The sequence below is a fragment of the Pollicipes pollicipes genome, unplaced genomic scaffold (assembly GCF_011947565.3).
Source record: "Pollicipes pollicipes isolate AB1234 unplaced genomic scaffold, Ppol_2.1 Scaffold_4295;HRSCAF=5057_pilon_pilon_pilon, whole genome shotgun sequence".
NCBI lineage: Eukaryota > Metazoa > Arthropoda > Thecostraca > Pollicipedomorpha > Pollicipedidae > Pollicipes > Pollicipes pollicipes.
The window spans coordinates 1,253,840-1,266,044 of NW_023596461.1; the positions used below are offsets into that span (position 1 = coordinate 1,253,840).

At 51.5% G+C, this 12,205-nt stretch overlaps 1 protein-coding gene across 1 annotated transcript in view; it reads right to left on the reverse strand.

The window, feature by feature from the left end:
- The window catches only part of LOC119096358 (uncharacterized), a 32,786-nt gene extending 26,922 nt beyond the window's left edge, over positions 1–5,864 (reverse strand). The window contains exon 1 of the mRNA XM_037219209.1: positions 5,721–5,864. The gene's annotated coding sequence lies outside the window, so the exon portion shown is untranslated. The remainder of the gene's footprint in view (positions 1–5,720) is intronic.
- Positions 5,865–12,205: the final 6,341 nt, after the last annotated feature.

Here is a 12,205-nt window from a genome sequence, read left to right on the forward strand (position 1 = left end):
CCGAGCGAGCGGGCCTGGTAGTAAACTCACCGGGGCCGAGCGAGCGGGCCTGGTAGTGATTATCGTAGCTCAGGTACGAGTCTTGGTAGCCGTGGTGGACGGCCGGCGCCGCCGACTGCTCGCTGGTGAACAGCGTCAGCACCAAGCCCAGCAGAAGCAGCAGCAGCACCAGCATCAGCGCCGACGTGGCCAGCGCTTGCAGCGTCTCCTGGTTAGAGCCGTTGATGATGAGGAAGCGCGGGTCGATCAGGTCCTGCGCCAGGGCGGCGGCGTCGAAGGAGGCCATGCTGTGACGGTGGATGGCGGCGGGAGCGTGGACGATATCACGGAAGGTCCGGAGCCGAGTGAAGCCCGCCTGGCGCGCCGTCCAGGGTAGATGTCCGGCAGCCTCAGGGCGCAGGCCCGCGCCGGTGACCGGTCCGACCCCGCCGCGTCCGATAAGGACGGGCGCGCCGCGTGCCCTCTCTGGGCCTGTTTGTGGGCCGCCCGGCCGGTCCAGAAGCGTGACGTCATGCGAGAGATGCCCGATGTCTAGCTGACAGCCGGTCGCGGTGAAATGGAATCCGAGTGGACGACCAAGAAACAGGCGACGGCCGAGAAACGGGCGAAAGGCTGCTCTTCGAGTCGGCCCGGCGTTCTTCAAAGGCATGCAGCTAAATATATAAACGTTCGAAACGAATGCCTAAGGACGAGAACGTGGTTTTCAGGCCGAATATTTTAAATCGTATCCGTTCGGTAGGTCAGTTAGATGTCACCGAAACTGTATTCCAAATTCCCAAACCGAATTCCAAGAAGGCAATGGATATGCACAACACAAAACACTTTGCTCTCATTTGAGACCGGAACACATTCCAATCGAGACAGGTGGCAGGTGCAGGTCAACCGAACGGTTGCACGGATCCTTCCCCACGCCAGTGGGAGTAATTTCTGGCTGACGTAACCTAAGATCCTTTTGAAGGTATCAGGTATCATCCGCGAGCGATGAAGGTTGTTTCCGTCAGGTCAGACGCTATCGTATCATCGCCATCATCGTCGCCATCCTCATCGTCATCATCAGGCGCCATAGTCATCGCCATCGTCGTCCTGGACTAGAGCACCTCCGGGGCGCCAACGTGTCGAGCAGCGACTGTCAAACAGTCGCGAGTGACAGACTTCTGGGGAAATCTGTCGCCACAACAGAGTGAGGTCAGTGACCTGCACTCGCGTGTGTGAAGAGTTTGCACCACAGGCGTCACACCTCAACTGTGCTGTGGTCGTGTTATCGGTGTCCAACAATTCCAGAGTGCCAGCACGCCCTGTTAGGAGAGGCGTCATCCCGTGTTAGACGTCGGTGTGCTCGCACTGTACGTGCGAGATGTTCGTGTCCCATGTCATTGCCGTTGAACGGGTGGCGTCCCGAGCATGAAGTTTTCTAGCGTGCTGTGTCTGTGCACGGAGAATTATAATCACATCGCTGTACACCTTTCGTGGGAGCACAGTTGGGTTCAATGACAGGCTTTGAAACCGCAGACTTGCTTTCATCTCTTCACATATTTGGTGGGGCGCGCTAATAACGGAGCTGGCAAGCTTTCTAGTGTTCGGGGTTTGGGAGCATAATCGAACGCATTGTTGTATAAGATAGCTGCGCTAGGTGACACACACACACACGCTGCGACTTGTGTCTCCTGCAATGGTGACTGGGCTGATGGCATACGAGTAGTCTGAAGTCTGAAGTCTGCCAGCGGTCTAGAGTCCGGCTCGTTGGACCCAGCAGCATTTGAACCCCGCCGTTGCGCGTGTTGGGCCTTCATGCTCTCAACCACAGGGCCTTCACCTGCGCACGCATTCGAGTCGCTAGGAATAGCTTTTTTGAGAAGTATGGGTACTCTGGGCTAGTCCGGTTCTTTGGAATCAGTGCGAGCTCCGCTGTGGCATTTTTGTCACAGGTCATGCATGCTTATGGGGTGAACAAAGAGCTATAAGTTTGGTAGTTTTAAGCCGTTTTTGCTCTGATTGGGCCAGCAAAGCGTTACAAAAAATGGGCATTAACATCGGTATTGACGCTTGAACCAAACCTCATAGCAGTCTCATACCATGCTGATTTCATGTTTTTGCACCATATTACAGACCACGTTTGTCACTTGATCATAGCAGGCAGGCAGGCTTATCATATTGCTGAAACTGCTTCACTCTTGTTCTTATTCATTTTCGCTGAAGTGAACCGCCAGCTAGATGCTATGGTTCAAAGAGTGAAATCAGCATGGATAGCATGCCAAGCGCTTTGTTTTAAGACTTTTAGTCGATATCTATGTCCACGTTGAACGCCATGCTGACTCACTGAAAGAAAAAATGGCTTAAAACTTCAAGCCCTTTGTGTGCACACTGAACATGCATGACTTCCAAAAAATACTGCGACCGAGTTCGCCTTGAGCCAGATAGCCAGATTATCCATAAGCATCAACTCATTTTCCGAAAGGTGTTATTCTGGAGCATCCTGACGCAGATACCTACACTCCCACGCTGTGAGTGGGGTGAGCCGACAATGCGGTGACCTGCAGCGGCCAAATTTAGCACATAGCTGGATGACACAAGGCGCACGTGGTCACGTTTGGCCATAATTAATTTGTTCATAGCCATGCCTGATAATGGACTCATCATCATGACTTTTCATGGACCTTAACTCGTATGTCAGAGCACGCGGACATCATCAGCATGCCTATTTTCTTCGGGTTCGATCAGCCACAATGTTGGCGGCGCCACGCGTTACCTAGTCCTCTCACGTATTGGTTCGGGAATCTGCCAATGGCGGAATACTCTCACAGAGTGGCTATGTTAGACATACTGCTTGGTGTTCCCGAAGTTCTTTAAATTGCATGTACTCATACTCTTTTAGGAGCTTGCAGTCACGGCTTTGCCAATGCTCGTACATGCTGCGTTGCCTCCAGCGCAGTGTTTGCTCGAAGTTGAAATCGCTGAAATCGGTACTCTATGTGCATGTAGCGCACGCACATATAGCATATTGACATTTCACACCGGGCGGTCGCTTTGAAAAGTACAGGGCCGGCCGTTTGTGAGTGCCTCCGCGCTTGTCTGTGTGCCTAAGCAACCCGGCAAGCTAAGCCTTAATGGCCGAGTCAATGCCACTAGACTTTCACCGTTGAAGTGCGCCGGCTCGGCGGACAGACTGAAACGCCCCTCTCGGGCAGAGCGGCTCCTGGTGGCACGCGTCTCTCCCCCCCCCCCCCCCCTCTAGAGGTCTGCAACATTGCACTCTCACACCTGCAGGCCAAACGGGGGGGAGGGGGCACCGGTCCGCTCGCCGTTGATAACACGGTCACAGACGCGATTCAGGATACACGGGGGCCGAGGGCTCCTGTGGCGTTCGGCATGGGCGTCAGACGCGGGCTTAGCTCTGGGGCGAGCCACTTCGTGTCAGCAGCACGTCCATGTGCGATCGCCGAGCTTGGTAGGCGAGCGACGCTTTGGGAATCCGAAACAGTCAAAAGTGAGGAGGTCGCTGGCTCGACGCACGCATGAGAAGCTCGCGCACTGCCTGGTCCAAGTATCGTGCCTCGGTTCCCGCTGGCGTGTTTTTGGCCTCACAAGACAGCGGGGCGCCAGGGCAACTTAGTCAGGCGAGCCTTCTCTGGCGCGGAGTGGTAATGCGCTTGCACTGCACGTGTGAACGATACACGCCCCTATGTCATTGCCCTCGACCGGGCGATGTGGTGCTAAGTCAGTTCGGCAGACTACGTCCCTGGAGGGTTGGATCCTAGTTGAGGCGCCTGTCTCATGTAAGGTCTTTCAGGATCAGGTTCCGGAACTGCGCGTGCAGATTTACCCCACCCACTCGTCCAAGCATTGGAGAGGCTCTGCTGATAATACCGGCAGCTACGTGTGGTTGCGCTGCTTAATGACCGTAGCCGTTATCTGGGTATACACGTAAACGTGAAAAATTGGCCGCACGGCTCGCGCTGCGTGCACAATATATTTGTCCATCTCTGTCATTGCCGAACCATTTTTTCGGTACAGTCACTATTCATATACGGTGCGGTCACCACTCTGCCCATCCCGATGGTTCTGTTGGTCTGAGCACCTGCTTTCCGATCCACCCAACCGTGGCGGGGTGGATTCGAGTCGCTTTAGGCGTTCGCTCTGCCCTTGGCCGGTATGGCTCGCGGCCGGTGGCAGCAACGGTGCTAAAGGTCAGGTGACGTCGGAGGGCAGAACAAACCCGTGCCGAGCATTGCGGTACGTTGCGCTTTCGCCTCTAAATTCTGCCGCTGACATGGAATTGCGCGATCGTATGGTAGAGGCCAGAGCTCACACAACAAGCGCACAGTCAAGTGCTTGGCGTTGGCGCTAATCCCAGAAATCTACCAATCCCAAAAGGTTTAATACCCGTGAGAAAGTTCGACACCTCCTGACCTACATTGCGCCAGGAACCAATGGTACCCGCTGTACTTTAATCGTCAAAGCTCGCGTAAAATGCACGTTTGTAGCATACAAATAAGATGCCAGGCATATCCCCACAGAATGTGTGACTTCCTCACTTCACCAAAAGTTGGTGGAATCAGCCGGAGAGATGACGTGACACCGTCCTAGTTATATCGTTTCCGTCAGAGAAATAAGTCTTTGGAATTCTGTCTACAGATCTAGGGAGCATTAGAAGGCTGTTGGTGAAATCGTGACGCAAACCATGCAAAGCAGCGTATCATGACGGATTGTGACAATGTTACGCGCCTGTACTACCGTGATGTTTTAAATATTGCACATGCCTACAGTTTACACACACAGTTCAGCCCCTGCCAACCAGCGATTCGTTCACCTAACTTTATGTCAGTGATACTTGACATTCCCACCACCATAAACCACATCTCCTTCCTCAGGCCTTTAAGTGTTCTAAACCCTTTCGAACTACGGGCAAGATGTTACATGCAGCGGATGCTTCATAGCATTGATGGTCTACGTGATAACAGGTGACATTGATATTTGGTACTGCTTCGCTCGTCACATGCCTCACAGGGCGTCAGTGTGCAGCTGGCTGCGATTGAGGCCAGCAGTCTACCTGTTGGTGATCAAGGCGAAGAGAATAGCGCACACATTATCTTTGGAAGCCAGCTGTGCTGTGATGCCTTCTCATTGCCAGGTTTAAGTAACACAATCTAATGCATCAACTTTGTGGCGGCTTTCCTGGTCATCGTAAAGAAGATATGGTCGACCAAACGGCGTACAAATACAGTGCTGTAACAATCCCATTTACAGTTCGTGTGTCGTACCAAGAGCAGGTCCAAGTATTGTCACAGACCAAACAGTCGTGAAATCTCACTGGGAATATGCAAGCACAGCTATACGTGTTTTGCCTGCAAATAATGGTGAGCTGTGAGTTTCTGGCGCTTGGATGGAGGGCTGCGAGGGTGAGGCTCTGTTGAACTTCGAGGAAATCCAAATTAGATGATAAGGAGGTAAAGAACAGTCGATAACTTGCCTTACACAACCATGCACACTTTTGAGCAAGTGTATGGTCAAATTGCAAAAAAGAAAAACGCATCAACACATGATCGATTTCGGAGCACAAGAGACTCCCAAACACCATTTGATCGCTATGTGGAAGACGATCTATAGCAAAGTTTTATTGATGGCATCGCAACAAGGACACCTAGACGGTACAAAATCACGCCAAATCACAACTAACAAACTACACTGGCACCAAAACCACCGTGCAAACCCCGTCGGCTTACCTTTGAGGTAGCGACCGTTGCTGAGGAAACCCAGCCGATGCCCGGAAGCCCGTGACAAACCTGTCTCAGCTGCCGCCCCGTCACTGTTGCCCGTGCCGTGTGGTGACTCGCTGCACGACAGTACGACAATTACCACCTGGCGCGCGTGGCTCGCGGCGTCAAATGGCTGGCGGTCGTCGGCCGGCCGGGCGGCGCATATTTCATTAACCCAGATCTGCCAGGGATCCATCTGGGTGGGTGCCGGACCTTGCCGAGCATTGTTCGCGCGGTCGCTTTGTTGACCGGGCGACGAGGCGTGACAGGGCTCGACCGCCGCACACTCGGCCGCCGGCGCCGGTCCCGGCAGCGGGCGCCGCGTCGCCGCCGCCGCCGCCGGGCCAAAAGGCGGCCGGCGGGCGGGGCGCCGGCCGTCACGGCCGGCGCGGCCGCGCCCCCTGCAAGCTTTGTCCGAGCGAGCTACTTGGTGGGAAAGCTGACGCGGCTCGGTGGCACTCTTTGAGCGGCAGTGGGGCGTGTCTCCGACGAACTCCAGAGGAGGGGAGGCGCCCGGCCGGCCGCTGCGCCCCACCTCGCCTCCCCGCTGCGGACACTCGCCGCCCCTCGATGGCTGAAGCGGAACTGCTCCGGCTGTACGACGCGGGCGGGCGCGTGTATTGCATTGTCGTGTCGTGTATTGCACTCTATGAAGACGCACCGATTTCGTGACGGTCGAGCTTAGGATGATGGCATTTGTTGGTTTTGTGAAGAATACCAACACAGGCTACTTTCCATCGAAAGCGGTGTTGCTATAACTTAATATAACATGCTGTGGTTTTTGGCTGTTACGCCTCATAGAAAATGTAGAATGCGGATAACTGATATTGCCTTGCATTAGATTACATTGTGTTGTGTTGAACTTAAGAACTCATCTACACATAGGGGTGTTCTTAAAAACGAGCCAGTGGTCTGTGAGAGACACACGGACAACACAGATTCCAGGCACTTGGACCTAATCGCTTAACTTATCACCCGTAACAAAGTGTCGCAGCCATAATTGTGAAAAGAAGCTGTGGCAAGCCATTGTAAAGGTGCCGCTTGTGTGCCCTCTGGCCTTAAGGCATACTGTTTTCGATGTCTGCACAGCTCGATACTGTGACCGCATTTTACCTAGCTCTGAGCGCATCCGGCGCAGGCTAAGCTTAGCATCCTGCCGCGTGGTGCGTTCCCTCGAGGCGCAGATTAGTCAGTTGGTCGATCATTATTTGGGCATATCAGATACCTAGTTTTCAGATTCAGTCCTGCATTTGTCGTTACAGGTACCAACAAATGCCAATGCAATGTGGTAATACCTCTCAGGAGACAGACCCACATCGTTTATAATAGTGGCGTGTCTGTTCAGAAGCTTGAGTTTGGCATGGCTGTGACCAATGACGCCATCCGTGCGATGGGCTGAGAGATGTTCTATGGGTGGCTCAACGGGCTGAGAGCTGTTCTGTGGGCGGCTCGATGGGCTGAGAGCTGTTCTGTGGGCGGCTCGATGGGCTGAGAGATGTTCTGTGGACGGCTCGAACAAGGCAATGCGACCGATCACCAGAACCAAACTTGTAAGTCATTCGCTCCCGTGAATGGTAATGTTTTTGACTTATAACGAGACCGTGGTGGATGGGACGGCATTTTGGTAGCGTCTGTCGCGTGCCTACAGCAGGCAGCTGAGCGTGCTTGGCTTGCTCCGGTAAAAATACTATGATGAAGCAATAGTCGTAGATAAAAAACATATACCTCTGATGGCGATGCAAATACAAAACGGGAGCGGCGTGGCCAGTGACGCCCCAAGAGTGATCTTCTGATTTCGGCCGGTGTTGCATTTAGGTGCTGTTTATGAATACTGTAATACATGCGAATTGACAAACAAAATCAACAAGTTAAAAATGCCATGAAAATCATGACACCTACACTTACATGCTTTATTCGGGGTGTCACAAAAAGGGGCCAAATCCTGAAAGGCAATGAAAAAAGGGGCCGCATCGTGAAAGGCAATGACTCAAGTAACTCTCATCGTAAAACATGGCATCAGGGCTCAAATGTAACCTGATTTATGGGTAATTTTTCCCACAACAGAAGGTCGCAGACAATGCACATACACCGAACTGCAGCACATGGTTCTACTGTGCTCCTCACATGCAGTACAGAGATTAGTCCACCGCAGTATCTGTCTCATGACTTGTAGGCTTTTGAATGGCTCAGCTTTCTTGGATTCCGGGACATAATTTAGCGTCACAGTTTTACGTGACATATGTTGTTCGTACGCAAAACTTGGCACACAAACATTTCCATCGCATATGTTCGCATAGTATTTCTTCGTACGCATATCTACGTATGAGCATCTCTTCGTAAACGCAAATGTTCGTAGGGACCGATTTTCTTGGCGCCAAGCTTTGCATCCGCAAATCTTACCACACGCAATTCTTCTCATATCATTCTTCAAATACACATTTGTTTGCATCGCATGTCCTCATTAACGGAATTGGTCACATCACATTTATTCGTACACGCCATTCTTGTCATCGCATTTCTTCGCTTGTGCATGTCGTGGCGCTGTGTTTCTTCGCATATGCAGCTCTCTCTACCGAATTTCTTTGTAGATGCAACTATTTGCTTATCATTTCATTTCGTACATCCTGTTCTTCCCATCGCAAATAGTTGAATTTGCATTTCTTTGGTCGGAGGAGGATGTGTCTGATTAGGTAATGGGAAAATTAGTGCATGAGTCTTGTGTGATTCTCAAATTTGCAGCTATAAGATTGGGTAAGATAACCGTCACTGCCTTCTAGGATTGAAAACGTGCATTTAAATAACTGCAAATGCGGTAACCGAATGTTTGCGTGTTTTCGTTTTCTTAAGTGCAAGCTTAAACATTTGTGACCGATAATCCCAAGCCTTGTTTCACCAACTGAGCTGCAAGAACGGAGGACAGATTTCATATGAGAGGCAGATCTTGCATCAGCTACGCAGTGATGTGTAGACAGAGCAATTTAACATATGTGTTAGGGCAGCCACATATAGTTCTTACAGATAGGGCTAGGAGATCATGACTAGGGAACAGGAGAATAAAGGAAATGACAAGAATGGACAACGGACCAATAGGGAAAATCATCAGATATGTTATCTCTGCCTTTTAGACCATGTTCAGACAACAAGAACTGCTATGTTTGAACTACATTTGATGGCATTATGAAGCCTGACACACGCACATAAGAGTATTGTGAAGTGCAGCACATTAGTCAATAACACGGCTCGCTCCATGCCGCGTGGCGGCTCACGAACCTTTTTACCTTCGCCCTGCTGCCCGCCACCTCCTCTTTAATGGTAGCCAGAACCAGAATAGTACGGCCTTCCATCTGTTGCCAGGCGCGGTCTCTCCATGCACATCTTGTTTGACCATGCCACGACAATCCTCGATTGACTCCAACTCAGGCGCATTTGGGAGAAATGCTGCGTGTCCCACGCGAGGGACTTCCGCCTTGTCCATGGGCCTGAGCGCCTCACTGCATAATAAACGGCTGCTAAGCCCGGCCCGGGAGACAAATCTACTATCGCAGTGCGTGAATATGCACGAACAATGTACAGCTCTGGCGGACTAGACAGTAATCCCTGCTGTTTATACTGCTGGACGTGGAGGGCCTCGGTCACACCTGTTACGCTCGAACATGTTACCGGCCGGGATATCTCTCTCGGGGAAAGAGCCACCCATACGAGAAGCTTTCGTGGTACCTTAGAACAAATAACTCACACATTCGCTCCACTTTTTCAGTTTTATTTTATCCTGGCCTGCTGACGACCGTCAGCAGGCCAGACCAAGTGCATTAGCGTTTGCAACTAAATCAGAAATTTGCATCGCACCCGATCGACCAATACGGTGCAGGAATCGGCTGCGCCCGCATACATTACGCTGCGGTATTCCATTTAGATAGGGTACCGAAAGGCGTATGCGGAAAGCAGCGCACTTAAGTACATTTAGATCCGTTGGAGCCGACTTCAAAATATCCTAAGAGAAGGGATCAGGTTCTCGATTAGCACAACTGGTGGCATTGATTGCACAACCGGGTGATGGTGAGTTTGAGCGCACAGTAACACACAGATGGCAGAATTCACGTCGGCGTTCCAGCTATGTTGTGTTTATCTGACCGCTTAGGAGAAGTGCGGTATAACAGTCATGGCAAATAATTTCATTTCATGGGTCTTAAAGTAATTCCCATCTGCCTGACAAGGTAGACTTTGGTGGGACAGCGGTTCGTCAGCTGGAATGCGGCTGTCGAAAATGTTGGCATTATCGGCAGGCAGGGTCCAGCCGGATTCAATAACGCGTTGCGGGGCCGTTCTGAGCAATAAGAAGAAGAGCGGAGACAAAGGAATGCTGCCGTCCAAAGGCAAAAAGGCTTAAGTGCTATGTTAACTAATGGCTTTCAGGCCTTTTTGCCTTCGGACGGCAGAATATAAATTCGCAACAATACAACTCAGACAGTTTCGATCGGTTTTTCTTTCGGTAATAATTACTTAGTTATCTAATCAAGTCATTATCAACGACAGCTAAAGAGGAGCTGACCAGCAAGAGACTGCGACAAGTGTACGTCTTGCTACGGGCCCTCCCTGTTTGTCGCTGTGCGGAAGCCGGCCGGGTCCGTGTCCCCTGCGCTCCCCCCAATAATAGGATCGCGACCCAGAAGGCCGGATCACCGCCGACCCCAGAAAAACACCACTCCATCCCGGAACACCGCAGTGGGACCCCAGCTGTGAGGCCGGCGCCGCACCGCTCCGCCGCAGCGGCACGTTAGCCGTGACCTCCGCCATCCGCGATAACCGCACCAGATCGGCCGCCGACACCATGGTGCACCCGCTGCAGGAGCCGCAGGCGGTGGCCGTCAACCTGGAGTTCTCGCTGCCGGTGGACCTGGCGCATCTGCGTGACGGGCCCCTGCTGCGAGCGCCGCTCGCCTTCGTGGCGCCGCTGGCGCTCGGGATGCTGATCGTAGCCAAGGCGTTCGCGGCGGCCGCGCCGCTCCGCAGCTCTTCGGTAAGCGCCCGGCGGCCGCTGCCGGCCGCCCTCCGGCCGGCTGGTGGGCCGGGCTCGCCGCCGGGCTCCCCCCCCCCCCCGGGCCATGCCGGATCGGTTCGGCTCGGCGCGTGGCCCGGTTCGCGTAACATGTTACCTTGCGTTTGAAGGGGATTGTCTCTCTGAGTGATTTCAGTCTTCTTATTTGGACAAGGGGCAGAGGCTGATATTGTTTTTTCGCAGATGTTTGGGGGATTCTAAGGATGTTACTATTTGCGACAACGTCATGCTGCATGTTTGTATATAAGCAGCGCCCATAGCCACGCAATGTCATGCTATGACCACAGTCTTATATGTTGGCCCCATCAAGCATGCGGTTTTCAGAGTCCAACAACTTGCACCGTCACCGAGCTATCAATCCAATAAGACTGTGAGTGATTCTTTTTGTATCCTGCAATGCAGCAACAACGTCGCACCTCGGCCACATCAGCCATTGCTGGCTAGTCCCCAGCTGCGGACTTTTTTGTGCCAGCTGGACTTAACGGCTCAAACGTAAACAGCACAGGAACCATACGATCAAAACGTGATACGTATGCAGACCGGCTTAGGACTTGTAGCTAGTGCTACCGTGTATTGAGTGTATTGCTTAAATAAGGTTAGTTAGTTGTGACCTACCCTTGCCCGTTGAACAGGGAGGATTAGGATTTAAAACGTTTGCCATAATGCCACATACTGCAAAAATGTATGTCTGCTTTTTCACCTTGAGAACTGCTCTTATGTATGCGTAAAATTAGCGCCTGGGCGGAGCAACTTACGTAATAAGCAGCTTTTATGCAAAGGAGCGTGCGTGCGATGGGCGGGGAAGTCTAATTTTTTAGATGCGCTTATGTTCTGTTCAAAACCACCACAGTGGCTAGCGTTAGTTAGACTTGTTAGAGTTAACGAAATACAACAAATCGCCACAGGCCGAATAGCTGGAAATATAAACATATAAGTACCTATATTTGTCTGCTATGCTTCTTTCGCGATAACTGTATTCGTTCGTTAAGTTTAAGAATGCACAACGTAAAAATGAAGGAACGAAGGAAAGAACTGAACGGTAATTTCTTGCCTTATTGCCTTCCCGTATCCTAATAAATCATGCGTGCCTGGCAGTTTGCCAACACACGTTTCTAAACCATCTGCCTTCTTATTTTCGAAACGCTAAATGTCAAGTCAGATGTTTACCCTGACGACTACAAAATGTTGATTGCGCATCCATATTCGCAAACACAAAATCGTCTTCAAACGCAAAACAACTCAATATTCAAACAAATGCAGCTAACTGCAGATTAAAAAGCTTACCCTCTTGTGTCAATTCTTCAAAAAGATAGTCTTATCTAGAAAACACATGACCAATCACTCATTTCCCAATGAACGGCAAACGTGGGATATGACTCTAGACATAATGCTCCGA